Source organism: Ixodes scapularis, unplaced genomic scaffold (assembly GCF_016920785.2).
Source record: "Ixodes scapularis isolate PalLabHiFi unplaced genomic scaffold, ASM1692078v2 PGA_scaffold8__174_contigs__length_109621045, whole genome shotgun sequence".
Classification (NCBI taxonomy): Eukaryota; Metazoa; Arthropoda; class Arachnida; order Ixodida; family Ixodidae; genus Ixodes; species Ixodes scapularis.
Genome location: NW_024609883.1, coordinates 85,335,203 through 85,354,143, shown reverse-complemented (window position 1 = coordinate 85,354,143; position 18,941 = coordinate 85,335,203). Strand labels below are relative to the sequence as shown.

Here is an 18,941-nt window from a genome sequence, read left to right as displayed (position 1 = left end):
TTGTTCGACGATAGTTCGTAGAATTACTGAGAGCTTAACGCGTCACTGACAGCCCCGACATCGGTACCTTTTTGCTTTCTCAAACACTTCAGTAGACGTACTATAACTCGGCCACGAAAGGTCACATGCTTCATTCCTCAGCGTCACTATACATTGTTGTCTCGTTAATGCGGACCCGATGAATATGAATGTTCCTCTATATAGGGTGTTTTCACTGGCGTACTTTTGTCCACCAGTTTGTTGTTTCGAGCTGTCTGGCGTGTGCCGAAGGAGAACATTCCAAGGATTTACATGACCCCTCAAATACGTAGACCACAGAAGCTTATAAGTATTACCACGCTGACGTCTCCTTAACAAATTGAGAGGTAATCCTTCAAATTAGTAAGGTTGTTTAAAAAACAAACTATACAACAAAATGGCAGATTGACATCATGTGAAAACACCCGATTGACAACATCTTCCAAGGATAAACGGAATAAATACGTGTATTTTTGTCTCGTCATTAATACGTGCCTCAGAAACGGAGGTGTCCACATGCCCTTTGTGCGCTGGTGTTAAAAAACAAAAACCTGTGGCGCCATCTGGCGGTTAAAATAGCAACTATCGATATGTTCCTGGCGTTCCGTTTCGGCGGACGGTACCCAGCGTTTCCTAAGCCTAGTTATGTCGTACGCAGCATTTCACACAACAAAAAAAAATATATCCAATGATTTTATTGTTCCGTGTACGACTGCCTCAACGGCTGAGTAAATGAAGCTGAGCTGAATAAATCAAGTTTTGGGAAATTCAAGCGATTTCCAGGCAAGCCGTAGGTTGTGAAGCCGGTGGAGCGTTGACGGCGACGAATCGCTGCGGTACTTTTTTTTTTCTTCAATTTTAACCGGGTCCTCACGATGCAGATTAGCCTGTAGCTTGCCCCGGCCACCGTTTCGGTGCGAAGCCTAGTGGTAGTCTGCGAACGGAGAAGCTGAATGTCCTGAAGCGCCTACTTCGTGGGGAACGAAATGAGCCTCACCACCCTGCCTAGATCACCAGTCTTTCTAAATACGGTTAACGTGGTGCACTTTACTATAAAATAATATATCTGAAATTTTTCTTGAAACCCCCTAAATATGTGAGGTCTGCACATTCTTTCTCTGCTGCACCCTTTTCTTTCCAAATAAATTATAACACACTTTTCTTGCCTTGTTCGCGTATTTTAATTTTTTTTTTTTTAATTTGTGTAACAATTCAAGAAGCATGATCCAGAAATCAGGGATCTCGTTGATTTCTTTTTTTTTTTTTGGCTCATCGACGACGGCCGCAATGATTGCGCTGCCCAGTCTCAGGGCGTAGGTGGTGACAAAATCGCCAGCGTGATCGCGCATTGTCCAAGTCGTGCAAGTTGTCTTTGCGAGTGCGATTCGCGCCACGGTTAGGGAGTTTCCGTGGATCATTGCAGCCCTCCCGCATTGCTCACCGCAACGAGATTTGGAATTGATTATAATGCAATTAAATGCAAAGGTGCAAGCGAGCTGGACAAGAATGACGAAAATAATCCCTGGAGAAGGGGAACAAGGGGGACAGAGGACAAACACAAATCTCCAAACACAGCTAGGTGACTGGTGCGCGACCGAAAAAATCCGCCTGGTCCGGGTATCCAACCCGGGACCTCTCCATTACAGGTGGAGCGCTCTACCATTTGAGCTAACCAGGGGTTAGACATCAGTAGAGCAAACGGGTTTTATCAGCCGCCACCAGTCTAACACCAACAAGGGTGAAGCTTGCAATTTAAGGTTATGATTATAATGCAATTAAATGCAAAGGTGCAAGCGAGCTGGACAAGAAAACCTTTGCATTTAATCTGTTGAGTTCCTAAAGCGCGACGTAAAGCAAATCCCGCACTTCCGTAAGACGCCGCTTTCGCATGGGAACATACCGTTAGTTCTTAAACCGGCCACATAAGGCGCTGATGTCGCGAGAAACGGTGGCGCCATAGCGGCACACACTGAAAGTATTAACGAGACATCACTGTATTAACATCTGTAGGCCATGGCATCCCCGCCATAACGGCAAAGTCCAGTTGTTGTTGTTTTTCTTTTCTTCTTTTTTCTTTTCCTTTTTTTTTTTTTTTTTTTGCTTTTATCTTGTGTTTTAAATAAAACGAAGCAGGCAAGATAGACAAACATAGTTATATAAGGGCCGTCAGGTTCCCATTTTCGGGTGAACAACACAGCTACAGATTGTAATAAAATTCTCAAACCGCCACTTTTTGTTAGCTTCCCGGAGGACTGCCAAAGTGCTCCCCAGAAAAGAAGACACTGTTTTTCGGCTCGGGTAAATAAACTTAGCATCGCAGGAAGCTCGAACTTTGTGAGAACGTGACACTAGCTGTTGACATAGAAAGCGGAAGTTTGAAAACATGACGTTACCTAGATGAAAGGATAATTGAGAAAAATCGAAAATTCCTTATGCGCCAACGTCCACCTAAGCCTAATATCGGTAAAACAAAAAATGACATTGTGTGTGCCCGTGACATATAATTCAATAAAACAACTTGTCAGCAAGAAGGAAAACATTATCGCCTTTCTTCCTGATAAGTGTCTTAAACTAATATAAATGCCACGAGCGTCCACAATGTAAGTACTTGTTTTGATGATATTATGCTTAGGTGGACGTCGGCCCACTGTACTCTAGAACAGTTCGGGCTCTGCCCTTATTTAGGTGTGAGTGACTCGAATAACGTTCTTTCTCAAAATTGGATGATTCCAATAAACGGTACTGCGAGCTGCACGCCCAAGCGGCCTCCCTTCAATGTACCACATCATTTGTTCTCCAATCTTCACCACTGCTTTTTGTTCGGGATTTGTTCATTTACGCACCGCTCGCGAATGGGTGGTCAAATCTACCATCGCGTCTTTGTATAGAAAAACACAGGGTGCCGTAAATTTTCCAGAAGGGCGCCACTGTAGTTTAATGATGTGAAGACGTATAAGATGCGTTTACTGTGTAAGCGAGGTCCAACAGCGTCCAACATGGTCCACCTTTGGGACGGGTCCTGACGCGGACCAGTTGGGTCCGACAAAGCAGCAACACCACGACGAGGACGCTCCACTTGACCAACCGCGACGCCCGCACTGTTCTGTCCGCACAGGGTGCCTGAAAGGATCGACGCCAAGAACGTGGTTCACTTGCGCTGCTTAGACCCACACCGCTTAAACAGAGGTCACGCTGTAATACATTATACAAGAGGCAGCCCCAAGCAGCACACATGGTCCATGGTCCCCCGGACATCCTCAGGATGTCCCGACGTTCCAGGGATGTCCTGTGGATGTGTATAGGACATCTGTGCTGCTGGGGAGTCTCTAGGCACTGTCTGAGGTGTACCCCAGGCAGCACACAGTATTGGGCCAACATTGAATTTGATGTGGCAAAGAATGGCCCAACAATGGCCCAACTGAGCCATATGTTTCCCAATATTGGTATCACATTGGCCAATAATGGACTATCAAAGCCAATGTGTTTCCAATATTTGTGATACGTTGGCATTGGCTGATCAACACTAGTCTGCAGTGTCAAAGCCAATAACTTTCCAATATTGGATATACGCCGGCATAAGCTGTCCAATATTGGACTGTCGGAGCCACTGGCTTTCTGATATTGGCTATACGCCGGCATAAGCTGTCCAATATTGAACTATCAAAGCCAATAGCTTTCCAATATTGGATATACGCCGGCATAAGCTATCCAATGTTGAACATTTGGAGCCAATTGATATTTAATATTGCGTATACGCCGGCATAACCGGTACACTATTGGACTGTCACTTATTGGACACTTAATCCCACTAAGACTGTTGTTATGTCATTTGCTAAGAAGCTAAGGCTTTTTCATTTCTGTTACCAACTGGGCATAATGCCCCATTGTAAAGGGTGGATTGCACTCGTGATCCCGGAGTTTATACAGACTCTTCTTTGTTATTTAATATACATGTCAATAACATTGTCAACGCCTCTTTCCGTACGTTTGGTGTTATATCCAGAATTACACGTGAGTTTTCCATCTCAGCCTGTATTATGCAGTTATACTTGTCATTATTTAAGTTTAAGCTGGAGATTTCCTCGGTTGTGTGGAATTCTATTGGGCGTACGCACCGAGAGTCGATTGAAAATGTCCAGACACGTTTTTTTTTTTCAATTTTTTTACGACCGGTATATCGGTCGCTCTGTTTACTTTGAATATAGAAGACTTTTAGAACGATACAATTGTTCTACTTTTAGTGCCAGACGACGCGACAGAGATCTCATATTTATGTTCAAATTCCTTCACGGAGTCATTGATTGGCCTGACCTAACTTCAGGCATAAATATTCATGTTCCGAGAAGATTTTGGCGAATTTCTTTTCCATTTTATGCCAATCAATTGTTCCAAACCTGCGTCATGACACGCATTCAGACCTTGTATAATACTTTCGATGCTTCATGCCTTGATGTTTTTAACCCATCTTTTGCATCGTTCAAGTTTTCTCTTGCAAATCTATAATATTTAGCCCGTCTTTTCTAGCGTTCAAGTTTTCTCTTGTCAATCTGTAGAATTATTCTTTCTTTGTGCTGTATGTTAATTGTGCATCATTACAAAGTCGAAAGCTGTTCACGAGCACACGAAAAAATAAACAAAATGAATAAATGAAGTAGATAATGTCTCACTTACCGTGTACTTTACTTCAAGTATACTTTTTAGATGTACTTTACGCAACACTGTAAACAAGCAAAAACTGTCTGCAAAAGCAAGCTCTGGCAGTGCTAAACCTCAAATTAAAAATGATGCATCTGCAGCACATCATCGAACAAGAAACAAAATGGTAGGAAGCAACGAGGCACGCACAAGCAGAACCAGTTATTCAAGAATTTCTGTGAAAACACAAGCCGCTTTATATTTGGCTTGCAGAATTTCACTCACGGGTCAAAACCTATGTAATCTTTTGTTACCATAAAAATATGAAACTAACTTCAAAAGTAATCCGCTATTTTTTTACGGCAGTCAGTAATTTACTCAATTACTTTTCATTTGAGTAATTTCCACTCTACTCGAATTACTTTTGAGGGCAATACTCGGTAGGTTAACTTAATTACTTATTTTTAAAATAACTTGTTCATGTCTGATTCAAGGTCAACAATGTGTCGACGCTAGCCGGTGCAACCTCCGTCGACGTGACGTTCGTTTCGAACCGGGAAGCAGAGCGTGGGTGCGGACACCGATCGACGCTGCGGCCTCGGGGAGGAGCTCTTCAAGATACTTCGGACTGTACAAAGTGCTCCGTTGCCTCGGAGACCTGAACTACGAGGTGCTTCCAGACGCCGCCAGCCGCGACCAGAGGTGGTGCACGTCGTGTATCTCAAGTCGTTTTATGCTCGATAGGACTGAGGACTATTTATAGTTCAGACGACCCCGCGGTTTTACTGATTGCTGTTATTTAGATGTAGCTTTGTGTTAGTTTATTTAAGGTTGCATCGGGGCGATGCACTTCTAAAGGGGGTAGTAATGCCGCGTGCATGACCGAGAAGGAACGCTTCTCCATACATCTAGAACATTCGTGTTCATTCTAACCCCGAGGGTAAAAGATAAGGAGGCCAGCATGACCTTGGCTAGTCAGTCTCACCCTGGCGCACTCCTGAACTTTATAGGTCGAATATTCGAGTGGCCGAGTATAGCAGATATGGAGCAAAGTGCGGTCTTTCCCGCTCATTCACTCGCGTCGCTCTCGCTCAAGCCTGCTGTCAATGCGACGGTCGCAGCTGCCACCTTCGACGCTCGCTGCTGTTTGCACGACTCTCGTTCTTTTATTCGTCTTTTATTTACATTATATTTTGTTTCTGGCACAAGTTCGCCGTTTAACCCTTTATTTTAGTTCATTATTTTTCATCTCTTCGCCTTCCTCCGTGACAATATGGGCCCGAACTCGATTCCAAGTGTCCTTCGACGCATCGATAATCTCTCTCTCAAATAAAAGACATAGATAGACAGTGTTTGCTTGTTTACAGTGTTGCGTAAAGTACCTATAAAAAGTATACTTAAAGTAAAGTACAAGGTAAGTGAGAGATTATCTATGTCTAAGTGGCATCTCACTATAACATCTGCAGTCAGAAAAAGGCATGGACCCGAGCGCTTTACTTTGGAAAGCGCCTCCCATGCGCGCGTTCTCGTGCAAACAAAAGCATTCTGCTAAGCTAGGCCCACCCGCATGTTCCTTTGTTTTTACTGCAGACATTTGTTCGGTGGAGTATTGGCAACGTGAGCGATCAAAAGCTCCGCTCTAGTCGCCCTTCCGGCGATTGGCCGAATGCTGACTACGACGTCAGCAAAGGATTTCTCATCAACGGAAATAAGAGTAACGTAAGAACTTTTATTTTGAGCGTGTTGGGCAGTGCTGGTTTCAAAGCTAAATCATTTCAAGCTTTCACCATGCTACTTACAAACACCTACGAACTTGTTGTTCGCAAAGTAATGACGTCAGGTGGGGGAACCATAGGAGGGCGCCACCAAAACATCTCGCCGCTAATAGACGATTGCAAGCAGGGCGACTGACCGCCGCCATGCCTCTGTGCGTCCGGGTAAAGCCCGTGCAATGGTAAGCTTGCCCATAGCCTCCTTTATACTCACAAAACCTGGCAGTTCGACGACGTAGCCATAGAGTGCCCGGTCGCAGATTTGAAGCGCGAGGATCTGGTAGCACAGAGCATCAAAGAGCCATTTCTCGGGAAACCTGGACATCAGCGCACAGCTTTTACAACGGCGAGGACCCGAAACACACTTGTTCGCTCGGGAGAAGCGTGTTTCGGAGTCTCGCCGCAGCGGGGCGCCAGACACGTGGCTCTCCTCTCATCCGTTGTCTGCTACTCCGCCTTTTCCGTTTCAGCGGCCGTTTGTCGAGGCGGTCTGCCAGGCTTTGTTAGTATGAGGCTTTTAGCGGCGAGATGTTTTGGTGGCGCCCTCCTATGGTTCCCCCTTGTGACGTCATTACCTTGCAAACAACAAGTTCGTTGGTGTTTGTAAATAGCATGGTGGAAGCTTGAAATCATTGCGCTCTCAAAGGAACACTGCCAACACCGTCAAAATTAAAGTTCTTTCACTTCTCTTATTTCGTCAATGATAAATCCCCTTTCCGACGTCATAGTCAGCGTTCGGCCAATCGTGGAAGGCCGACCACCGCGACGCTTTCGGTCGCGCACGTCGCCAATGGCTTGCCATACCTAAGATCACGCGCAAGCTGCACGTGGTGCACGCATGGGGCAGCAGTCGGGGCGCAATGTTTGCAAATTTCTATAGACGATTGCAAGCAAGGTGACTGGCCGCCCCCATGTCTCTACTCGTGCAGACTAGCGCGTGCAATTGCAAGCTTGCAAAAGCTATGTCCGCGCATGGGCACCGGTCGGGGGACCTCTTCTATCTACACTCGTCCCCAGTCACGTAGTTTACACATCCGGTATGGGCGACGAACAAAAAGCGAGACATTAAAACCTGGATCGAGTAAAACAGTATAGGAGAGGTAAAACAATCGCGATAAAGTCGTTAATTCCTTTTATAGTTGCACGTGGCGAGGCTAAAATAATGTTTTTCCCCCATACGGGAAATTCCACAATTCAAGGTAGCGACGACTACATGAAAAGAAAGGTCTAACACGAGGCTCAGTCGAACACTGACTCTGTCTCTATCCCGTGCCTGTGCTTGATCTCCCTGTAATGACACCAAAATGCAGTGCACAAGCGTTCATTCTACTGGGTGGTGTTGCGCTAGGCGCGCCGAATGTGAACGCAATTAGCCGGCTTCCATGGAAAGGAACTACGTAGAAATATTACCGGAGAGACTGTGATATGTTACGTTTACAGGAATGCGACAGAAGCGCAATGAATCACGAAGGGGCAATAACCAACACTTCTAAGTAAACAAGGCAAACTGTTTTTTTTGGGGGGGGTTTTTTTTTTTTGGACTAAACATATTTTTAGGTCATTCTTTGGTATCGTTTCGTAGACTGCGGCTAATGACTTTCCCAAGTACTTTAATACTTCCGCAAAACCCCACAAGTCCTCTCGTCAAATCCACACCGCTCCGCGCGGCGCGTTCGGGTGTACGGTCGGGCCGACTTCAGCACGTATACGTCCTGGGGGTGGCCTTAATTTGTTCTTTCTAACCACTCTGACCCCAAAAGACGATACGCACCCTGTTTTATTATCGTCCAGCCTTATCTGCGTTCTGAAGTCACGAAACGCTTAAAAATCACGAACCGCTCCGCCTCTTTGGGCCTACTCCTTCATGCGCCGTACATCGAATTGGCATAGTGCGCCGAAAAAAAAAATGAGATGCCTTGCGTTGTTTATTTCTTAAAGACTCTTTCAAATCATGTAGCTTTAGAACAAAAAGTAGGTACTTTCTGTCAATTTTTACGGAATAAAAACTAGAATGGCAGTCAAGCGTTTTTTTTTTTTTTCTAAATTTATTTCATCACATTTTGAATATTTTTTTATAAATTGCTAACAAAAATCGATATTCCAAAAATATTTATTTCTATTCAAACTAACGAAAAATGGAGAGAATCCATCCTTGTCTTTGAGATCTGTGAAATTCAAACACATTTTAAGCATTTGTTTTTCACAAAACAGATTAGTATAATAGTGATATGTAATCAACATGCTGATTACTCTAAACATTGAATTATATTTTCATGAAAAGCGTTAAAAAATACTTTTTGTTCGGCTGCAGTTTGAATGCTTGGTGTCGACAAGTCTGTACAATACAAGCGCAAAAAGTAAATGGCGGAAATTCTCACACACTAGAATAGATGGTGTTTTGAATACACTACAGCGAGCAAAGAGCTCTACATTATAGCAAAAACTTCACAAACTACTACGGCAAGGTCACCGGCCGCTATAAAAAGAATAATGCAACCACACTTCTCCTGGCGTGTAAAAAAAAAATATTTTATAAAGTCACAAAGTCATTGCTCACTTTGGCCTCTGTCGTTGTTGCTATATTACTCAAGCGCCAAGGAGAATTCTGGGTAGGATTTCGCGCTGCTCGTGCTGGCGTCTGCAGCAATAACTGTTGTAAAGCAAATGCCTAAAACAAAATGGCATCTTGCTCGCGCGCTCGTCAACGCCGAATTTTGGTTATTTACTTTGAATCTTTAATACGGGGAGCGTGAGCGTGTGCATTTGCAACGGTTGCGTTCGTATGCAACCGAAACGTCCATAACGACCAAAACACCACAGCAACCGTGACTCATGGATTGCTTCGCGAAGCTATTCCTTGCATCGCTTGCCCATGCTTTGTACGGCGAACACTTGTTTCGGTGACTGTGTCGTTACGGTCGTTTCGGCTGCTTGCGAACGCAACCGACGCAGATCTCTGAACCAGCCTTAATGCTAGGGCGATTTAGCTATGGGTATATTGCAAACCGCACAAAAAACATTGGGACGGAATAAATTCCTCGATCAAAATTATTATTCGCGAAAAAAATACAGTCGCTGACAGCTTAAAAAAAAATGTAGGGTAAAAAAATGTTTTTAGGTTCACGCATTTTGCTTTCCGATTTCTTCTTTATCATTCCGGCAAACAAATCTCGGGATCTCATTACATGTGGAACAAAAATTAGGTTCTCCCCGCTGTTATTTTATTGTCAGCGACTTTAGAAATCAATGTATTCCCCTCAACGTATCTCTCCAAACATATAAAAAATCCAAATGCCTGCAAGAACATTTTTTGTTTTTGTTTAATACGTTACATTTCATTTATCTTTTTTCGCAATTAGATCTAAGTTTATTGAATACTCAGACAAAGTGTCTTCACAAAACGTCCGAGGACACCTAAGCGTGTCTTCTTATGAGTTGTGAATGCAAAAGCATGAATGTCGCTCTTCCGCTCCCTTAGTTCGTCTGCGGCGCAGTGGCGTGGACGGCCATGTCTCGCTACTGCCGAGGTAGAGGCCGACGGCCGAGCGCGCGCTCTCGTGAAGTGGCCGCCGCGCTGAGCTCGGCCGTCCAGCCTCTCCGGAGTTTGCCCGAGCGTGCTGTGCGGCCATCGCTCCCTCTTACCGACGGCCGGGCCGCTGCGAGCGCTGCGCCGCCATGGAAAGGGCTTCTCTGGTGGCGTTTCTTGGAACTACGCCGCTCGAGAGCCAATGAAGGCCTCGTTCCTTGATGACGCGCGCCAACCAGTGAAAGCCTATCCATCAGATCGCGGCTGCACTTCGCTCCATTGGGACAGGGGAGTTTAGGTGCCGTTTGGCGCTGCTTCAAAAGCTGATAACGCCGGTTCGCTCTATGGGACAGTTAATGCTTTCGAATTAAAGACATTTGAGGTGTATGTATGTTTATACGGCCTAAAACTTACAGCCAAATTGTCTGCCTCAATGGGCGACTTGTTTCCCAGCTGTAGATGACAAATTTAGCCAGTGCAGTACAACCGCTAGCCTGGGGTCTTGAACGTGCACCACGCTATAGTGATACACGAGCGCAAGTCGGCAGTGTCTTCACAGTACGTGTTGTAATGTCAAATAAAGGCTCGGGTTCAATGTGCCACCGGTTTCGGAACATCGTTTCAAAATGCGTCGAAATAGTTTTATCGGTGCCGGAAACAGAGAGACGTATACGTACGTTTCCAAAAAAAAAAGCACGGCGTTTTTCCTTCTTTCTTTCTCTTTTTTCTTTCTTGTTTTTTCTTTCTTTCAATAAAAGGTTTCAATACACTCAAGAAGTGTTTAAAGATTCAAACTTTAGGTCAAGTATGTAACATTAAGCCAGTACGCCTTGAAACATCGAGCATTTCACCGCCCAAGATGAGGAAGGTATGTGGAGAGCAAGTCGTCTGCTTGTTGCGCAGAAGTTTCGGTGACGTCAGAAAGACGCCGAGCTTTGATTGGCTCTGACTGAAGGATAGTGGGTAGACCTCAAAGCAAGCTGCCTCGAGGTCTACCCACTATCCTTCATTCAGAGCCAATCAGAGCTCGCCGTTATGACGTCACTACAACCCCTAAATAGAATCAGACGAGCTTGCGCTCCGCATACCTTTAGCGATAATGAGCCACGCCTATCATTTCTGTCAGCCGTCATTTACCATAGAATGTACTCTCAATCAAGGTTCGATTAAACCTAAGTATTACCGCTATTCACCAAGCAGTGTCGCGCACAGCCCTCACCAAATTGAACCCTCTGCTGGTACATGGGTAGCTCTCTCGTGCCGCACTCTTGTTTTTTCTGCGGAGCGATAATAAGACGCTACGTGCTCATCACGTCCCGCGTTTCTTATATTGTCGCTGAATATACATTCCGACACAAAGGCACACTCAGCTAACACAATAACGAGAGTTACAGCGAAAGAGGCCCAACGTTGAGACCACCTACCCAGTGTACGTCATCCATCACGTCCGCTTCGGCTGTGGCGGCGGGCTCAACGCGTTTTGAAGGTACTGATGGAAACAGGTGGAGCTGGACACCTGTCGGAAAAGCGCTTTTTTAAACGAACAAAAAAAAATGTTATAACCGTATAATTATGCGTATCGAGGCTCGAATGAAATGGGATGGATGAGCACGCGACAATCTCGCGCGCTCATTCATTACCAGTTAATTCGTCGAATCTTTAGAGTTGTGTTTGCATCACATTAAAAGAGGGCATTGGTTATTTGCCCTCCCGTAAAAAAAAAAATAATAAAAAAAAACTATAACGGCCTAAGAAGCGTTCCGCAGGCAACGAGATTGCTGCATAAGACGACATTTCACAAGTTTAAAGAAAACGTATGTGTTCGCTTTTCTGCGGAGCACGAGACAACCAATCAGGGTGAGAGATACCAAAGTACCTGCGATTGACGAAGTTTGGTCAGATATAAAAAATCATGAGCCATTCCACTTTCTGAAGGTGAATGATCAGCGAAGCTGTTCAGCACACGACACAGACGTGACACCGAATTTTGAACAAAGGTACGAACACGTTTATCGTCTTGATCGGTGGTCATCGATCAAGTGCAAGTGGTCACCGACCACACATGCAGCACACGAGTCCGCTTTGCAGGATCCCGCAGATTGCCGATGTAGGTCAAGTCATTGTCGACCCACGCCAATAACACACCCTACATCTACACCCAAACTGTCTGTCCAGAAAGTCAATTTTCAATTTAACGTATGCTCCATTAAAGTTGTCCAATTGAGCAGCATGGTAACTGCGTCTTTGTGATGCGTTCTCCGCCCCGCGACGTTCGTCGTCTTGTCTGGTTTGCCGCATGCGCTTGACGTTTTGTGCACGATCTTCATCGGTGGTGTTTGCTGCCCGCCGCCAGCGTTGACATTCTCGTTGCCGTTCCCGCCGTTGCTCTTCGTATGCACGTTGCTCTTCGGGAGTCCGGACTACACGCGGCCTCCCCATTACGACGAGAGAAGAGAATTGAAATTGAAAATGGAGAACGGCAACTTGTCTTTTCTTATATATACATTCGCGTGAACGACTATCTCCGCCTCGAGGAGCCTGAGTAAACTATAGACCGACACGCGGAGCGGCTCTGTTTACCAACACGGCCGGAAGGCCGCGCATGCGCGGTAGCTATGTGGGCAAAAGCAGCCCGGCTCTCCGTGTTTTCGCCATTGCGCTCAATGGCGTGCGCTCGTTGTTGACGTTGTAGGGACTCTTGTATCTTTATTTGTGTTCGTATTTCCTCATAACGTATGTCGTATGCTATGCCCGACTATTTGAGCTCGTTGCCCGAGCCTGAACGGTACCGGTATCGAAACAAACTGTGCGTAAACGGCGTTGCCTAAGAGGATCCGTACGCCGTAAACAATGCCTGCTGGACTTCCGACGTAAAGTTGCTGCCACGGAAGTCGACGGCTCAGGTCGTCGTTTATTTAGTTTTTACGCCAGGCCAGTTCTAGGCCGACACGGTGCAAGCGTACAAGTCTCTCGAGGTCTACGATTACATCGAGTCGGTTTCCGCACTGCCGGCGGGATCAGCAGACTGTGGGCCTGCGGAAGTGTATTCTTTAATTGATTAAATACACAGAGCGTCTTCAAGTCAAGGTATGATATTTGTCATACCCTCATGACCACAAGGCATTATAACCAGTAAAGGTTTGTCCATGCGGCAGTCTTGGCGGTAACAGGTTACAAGTAACGACGTTACCAGGAACGCGTTACTTTTTCAGTAACGTAGTAACCTACTCGTTACGTTTTCGACACAGTAGCGGGTAACGTACTTATGTTACTATTTCAAGTAACGTAGTTACGTTAGTCGTTACAACTTCCCAAGTCTTAAAGAAATTATACTTCAATTTCCGTGTTTTAGGCGTCAAGTCATGTTTTTCTTTGCGTTTTTTCTCGTAAGTATTTAGGTGAAACCGTAAAAAGAGATAAAGTAATTATGTTCAGTTTCTGCATGAGCATAATGTTTCTTGATATATGACCTGTATCGTCAAAACCGTAAAACGTGTTAAATCATAATTTAAAAAAGTAACGCAGAAGTAACGTGCCTTACTTTTTATCGGTAGCGGTAACGCGTTCCTTTTATTTTTAGATAACAGCACAGTAACGCGTACCTTTTATTTGCTAGTAACGAGTAACGTATTTCGTTACTTTTTTTCGGTAACGCCTACAACCCGTTCTGTCGCCGTTCCCCTTCTGCTGGGCGTAGCGAGCCTCCGACGAGCGCTTGGCCGGTGCTTTGTGCGCGAACACCATGGGAACAAAATCCGGGTGGTCTCGATCAGACAACTGTTTCCCTGCACATAAGCAAGCCTCAGGACGGAGATTGAAATGGAAGCCGCACTTGCCTCCAAGAAAGTGTTTGCCGCACAAACGGTCGTTCGCGCGAGGCGACCATACTTTTCGATCCACGGATATTATCCACCTTCTATGCCTCTCAGAGTCTGCCGGGAACTTCTGAAAACTCACTCTGCTGCTTTTCTTGTACATTTCGGTGCAATTAACGACAACACAGCTTCGCTACATGGTGAAATGCTATGACGCCCATGCGAAACGTGCGCGCTTTTGCCCACACCCCCCGGCTCCGGCGCGATCGCAGCGCCGCCGCAGCTCCGTGACGTCAAGCCCGCGTGTCGGTGTATAGACAAGCGCGACGGAACCACCACCCGGCGGAAAGTAGACACGCGCAACTGGACCGCCGCCCCGGGGGAGCGGAGGGCCAGGAACTAGGCACGCAAGCGATTGGAACGACGACAAAGAGAGGGTGGGCGAGGTTTTGCTGGCGCACATAAAAAATCCACGGAACCCTAGCCATAAACTTATTTTCTATAAAAGAAATGCTATGTGCGCAGGGACATCTTCAGCATGACATTACACAATAAACCAATATCACCTGCCAGTTTGGTTACGCCACCGCTGCCGAAATAGGGAGTTTTAGAATAGGCGGCATTAAAGCTTGAAGGCCCCAAATAAATAAAGACTCACCACTGTGCATGCGCAGAAGTCAAACTGCGTTTGGAGTTTTGAGTAGGCGCTCGCCCCCAACGCAGAATTCGAGAAACACCGTGCCCCCCCCCCCCCCCAATTGCTTGGGGCTGGGTTGCGTCGGCAAACATGGCGGCGCCCTTTCCGCTCGCTTCGGAGCAAATCCGTAATGGTCGCTGCAGTATTAGGCAATTTCATTGCCAATAGATAGTGCAACCGGCTTTCGCTTTGCTTTATTTCGCTGAAGTTACAAAGAGTGAGCGGTGGGTTCGCCCAAATTTAAAGATCGTCCCTGATTCTGGCCGTTCCGAAGCCTAATGAGACGCGGTAATCGTTGGCGTGGCAACGTATTGCTACTCCGTAACTCTGAGTGGATTTTGCTCGTGGCACGATACCTGCGGCCTGAAAACGAGTATGTCAAGGCTTCAAAGTCGCTCCAGCTGAGACCTAAATAGAGCAGCTGCTCGCAGAGTATGCTCGCCTGCGTTCGTCTCCGTGTCGGCATAGTTGAAGGCCTAAATCTTCGGCGACAGACGGTCAAAGCCAGTGGCGTACTAACTTGTTTTTGAGTGGGGGCAAACCAGACCCCCCCCCCCCGTGTCGGGGCGCGGTGCCCTCTGTATCCCTTAGGCGCCGCCGGTCACTGTTTGCCCTGCCCAGTGGCGGCTGTTTTAGGGGGGGGGGGGGAGTAAAACACATGCCTCCCCCCCCCCCACTATGAGAATTGTGGGGGGGAAGCGCCCCCCTTGCCCCCCCCCCCCCCCCCCGGGGTTGGTACGCTCATGGTCAAAGCGCACACGAACGCCCAAAAAATCCGAGAACGAGCGCCAAATTAGAACGCGCTACGGATTGGATTGTTTTGGCTGAATACCGCTAACAACATTTACATTGATTTTAGATTGCCTCTTGTTTTAGCCTGCTTGATTGGGATTTACCTTAACTATTGTTTGTAAACAAAAAGAACTTCCTAAGCGCAAATGTTTTACGTTTATTATTCTTTTTTTATTTTTTATTTTTTTTTATTTTTACGCTCGTTATCCGCATTGGCGCTGCAAGCGGGAAACGTTAGGAAACGTAAGCGCGATGCGCTGCGTTGCGAAGCCCCTTTTCTATAAGCCGTCGACAACAACCTTGTTACGTTTAGGTCTCCCAATTTCCTAGGGGAATCTAAGCGTTTGGGCCCCCTATTCTAGAACTCTCTAATGTATCCAGGGAAGTTTGCTCATACCCCTGCACACAGCCCTTTTTTTTTTTCTTCAAATCTAGCAATATTATGAGCTGCGTCATTCCCTGCATTCCCTCTATTTTAACGCCCTGATTGCTTCTATATGTCTTCTGCCTGAAAGTGAACTCTCACACTTTTATTAGAGCGTTTTTCGCAATCGCGCATGTGTGACTACAAAACTTTTTTTTGTTTTTATTTTGTTTTTTCAAGTTATCCCTAGTAAAGGATGGCATAGCGTAACAATGCGTTGGAGGTTTACGGAATGTCCAGCAAGAAGGACCGCCTTTTTCAATATTTTCAATATTTTAGTCGTTATGCGTAACTGTGGGTTTTCGAAAATATATCTTGATTTTTTTTTTACTGGCTCAAATACAGCAATAAAGCCCTCAAAATGCTTTAAACAAGCCGCTCACTGCTATAGGAAAGTAATTTCTACCAATCTCAACTTAGTGGTTACAAGCAAAACGTCCCATTCTTTCTTGCTTGCTGGTTTGTTCCTCGTCGCTCTTATCGGTCAATACCACCATCTCATTAAATAAATAAATAAATAAAATAAGCGTTTCAATTAAATTTGTTCAACACTAGATATTCTTGCGCTCTACTTACAAATGACTGCGCGTCTACTTACCCGCAAAACACTCGAAGAGCCAATCTCTGCGGTCTACGAAATCAGCTCAGCAAATGATGAGGCGAAACATCTGTTTACACCTCGAAATTAAGTCTGCGCTGTGGCACTACGCAATGCAAGCATGACGCTTTTCATTGCGCAGTGCCACAGCGCAAAACTCATTTTTAGTTCTAGACGGACGTTTTGCCTCATCACTCGTTGAGCTGACATCGTAGATCGCAGAGATTGGCTCTTCGAGTGTTTTTCGGGCAAGTAGACGCGCATTTTAGACTGCACTTTCTAAAAACTATCTGGAGCACCTACTTTTCCACAAAGCACAAAAGAGAGCCAATAGTTACGATCTAAGGCGGCTTCTCGGCCAACGAGGAGGCTGAAAATATGCTTTCGACATAAAAAAAAAAAGAAAACCGTCCCACTGACGTTTGACGTAATTTTTCAACCCTTCAACTTTCAATTTCCACAGATAGGCATTAACCACCAGGAACGAATATAAAACAAAAGTGTCAGGTTTTGTTTGTAGTCCATATAGAAAGGTATTCGTATCTCATCTTGGCCAAGCGCTTGCATTTGCTTCTGTTCAAGAGAAAAACCGTACAGCCATGCAGACTCCGATATTTATCTCAACTAACCAGGCGCCAGTAGAAAGTCAACGTACGTCAATCCGTGACTTTTTTTCTACAGCGGAGCTGTTAAGGGCTAGGTTCCCCAGGATCGTGTCCGGTATGTCGACACAAACCTGCCTGGACAGCTACCGCCATCTATAAGCGACGGCGACAAGCACACAACCAGTATGGTTTCCGCCGTCGCTCGTAGATGGCGGCAACCTTTCCAGCTACAATAGAAGAATGGGTAGTTGGGCGCGTCGGTGGGAATTCATCGTAGGAAACAGCGCGAAAAACAGGCGACGGCGAAGAAGAAGCACACAGTGTATCGAGTAGAGCTCCGCTGGTCTTCCTTCTTCACGAGAGTGGAAAGGATGAAATTTTTTTTTCTACTGGTGTATACGCCGCCCGATAAAGCCACCCACTTACCATTTGACCTTACCAACAACTCATTAATCGTTTTAACTTTTTTTTTTCTCGGACTATTATAAAATGGAATGGGCTTTCTTACCTGTACGATATTACTACCCGAGATACAGCTAGTACTTTTCTTTTTTTGCTTCGTGTTCCAACTGATTGTGTGGCCTTTTTTTTTACATTTTTATGTATTTCCACCCGCCACGATTCCTCTGATAAAATCAAATTTGCAAATAAACAAAAAACTAACCTCTTTTTTTCCAGACTTCTCACCGTAGGTCGCAACCATTGGTTCTTTCAAGCTCTTCGTGAGGAAGTCGACAAAATGGAATTTTTTATCTTGTATGTATAATCACTTTTTTGGTTGCGAAGGCAGGTTAGGAGCACGTGGCTGAAGTGCTAAATTTTGCGGAATTGAAGAACATTTCCGAACTGGCTGCGACGGAAGTGGATGATAGATTCGCGTTTTGTCAGGTTTCATAGCTTTGATGAAAAATGAGCTCTAATATAAAAAAAAAAAAATAACATAGCAAGAACGGTACTCGTACACTCCAATGATTCCCTGATTAAAAAAAAAACATAATGCTTCGGCCTACTTTTTATCTGTGACATTTGCTTTGCAGCGCAGCATTTGTTCCCTAGGCATCTAAAGAAGAAGAAGAGGAGGAGGAGGAGGAGGGGGGGGAGGAGGAGGGGGAGGAGGACGTCGACGACGGCGACGATGTGGTGGAGGTTGTGGTGGTGGGAGGGGGGGAAGGGTGCGGAGTTTAGGTTGGAGTTGGAGTTGGTTTGGGGGGATTTAGCTTTAGTTTTAGGTTTCGTTTTGGTTTGGTTTTAGTTTTAGTTTGCGGTTGTGGGGATCGAAATCAAATTACGTTATTTAATATGTGATTAAAAAGAACATGATAACTTAGTTTGTTAACATATGTGGGTAACATAGAGCGACACTAATCTGAAAATCAAGTATTCGTAAAGATTTCTTTTTTTGATGGAGTGGGAACTGTTAGTAGGCTTTCCTGTCAGATGTGGCCTCAGATCAATCTCTCCCTCGATGCACGTGACTTGTAAGGATTGGTTATAGGACAACACGCGACACGGACGTCGCGCCGTTGCGGCGATGCCGTTGTCGGCACGGCTCATGCCATCCGCTTCACCTCTCGTGATTGGTGCACTTGTCGATGTTTAATCCCTCTAACCACCGAGAGGGGAGTTCGTTCAGTTGTCCCGCATTCGGAGCGAGCCGGCAGAATGAGAAGGGCAGGGCGTCTCTTCTGTACTCCCGGCCCACAGCGCGCGCTTGTTGCCTTCTGTCACAGCCTCCTCTCTACTCACAAAGCCTGGCAGTTCGACGACGGAGCCATAGAGTGCCCGGTCGCAGATTTGGAGCGCGAGGATCTAGTAGCACAGAGCATCAAAGAGCCATTTCTCGGGGAAACCAGAGCCGTATATGGGGAGAGCTTGGCAAGTCTATGATCTCGCCGCCGTAACGCCCCCCTTTCGAGTGAGCCAATCAGTCCGCGGCGCAGAGCGAGAGGCGTGAGCGCATGCGCGTGAATTCCCGGCTGCTCCCAGCTGAGCAGGGAGGGCCGCCATTTTCATTCATTCGCCTGGCAAAATGCATGGGAACGATATCCCAATTTTGGTT

General features: G+C 45.9%; 1 protein-coding gene across 1 annotated transcript in view; it reads right to left on the bottom strand.

Moving 5' to 3' along the window:
- Positions 1–18,941, bottom strand: part of LOC120837580 — a 46,118-nt gene that overhangs the window by 9,876 nt on the left and 17,301 nt on the right. The gene's annotated exons all lie outside the window — the stretch shown is intronic.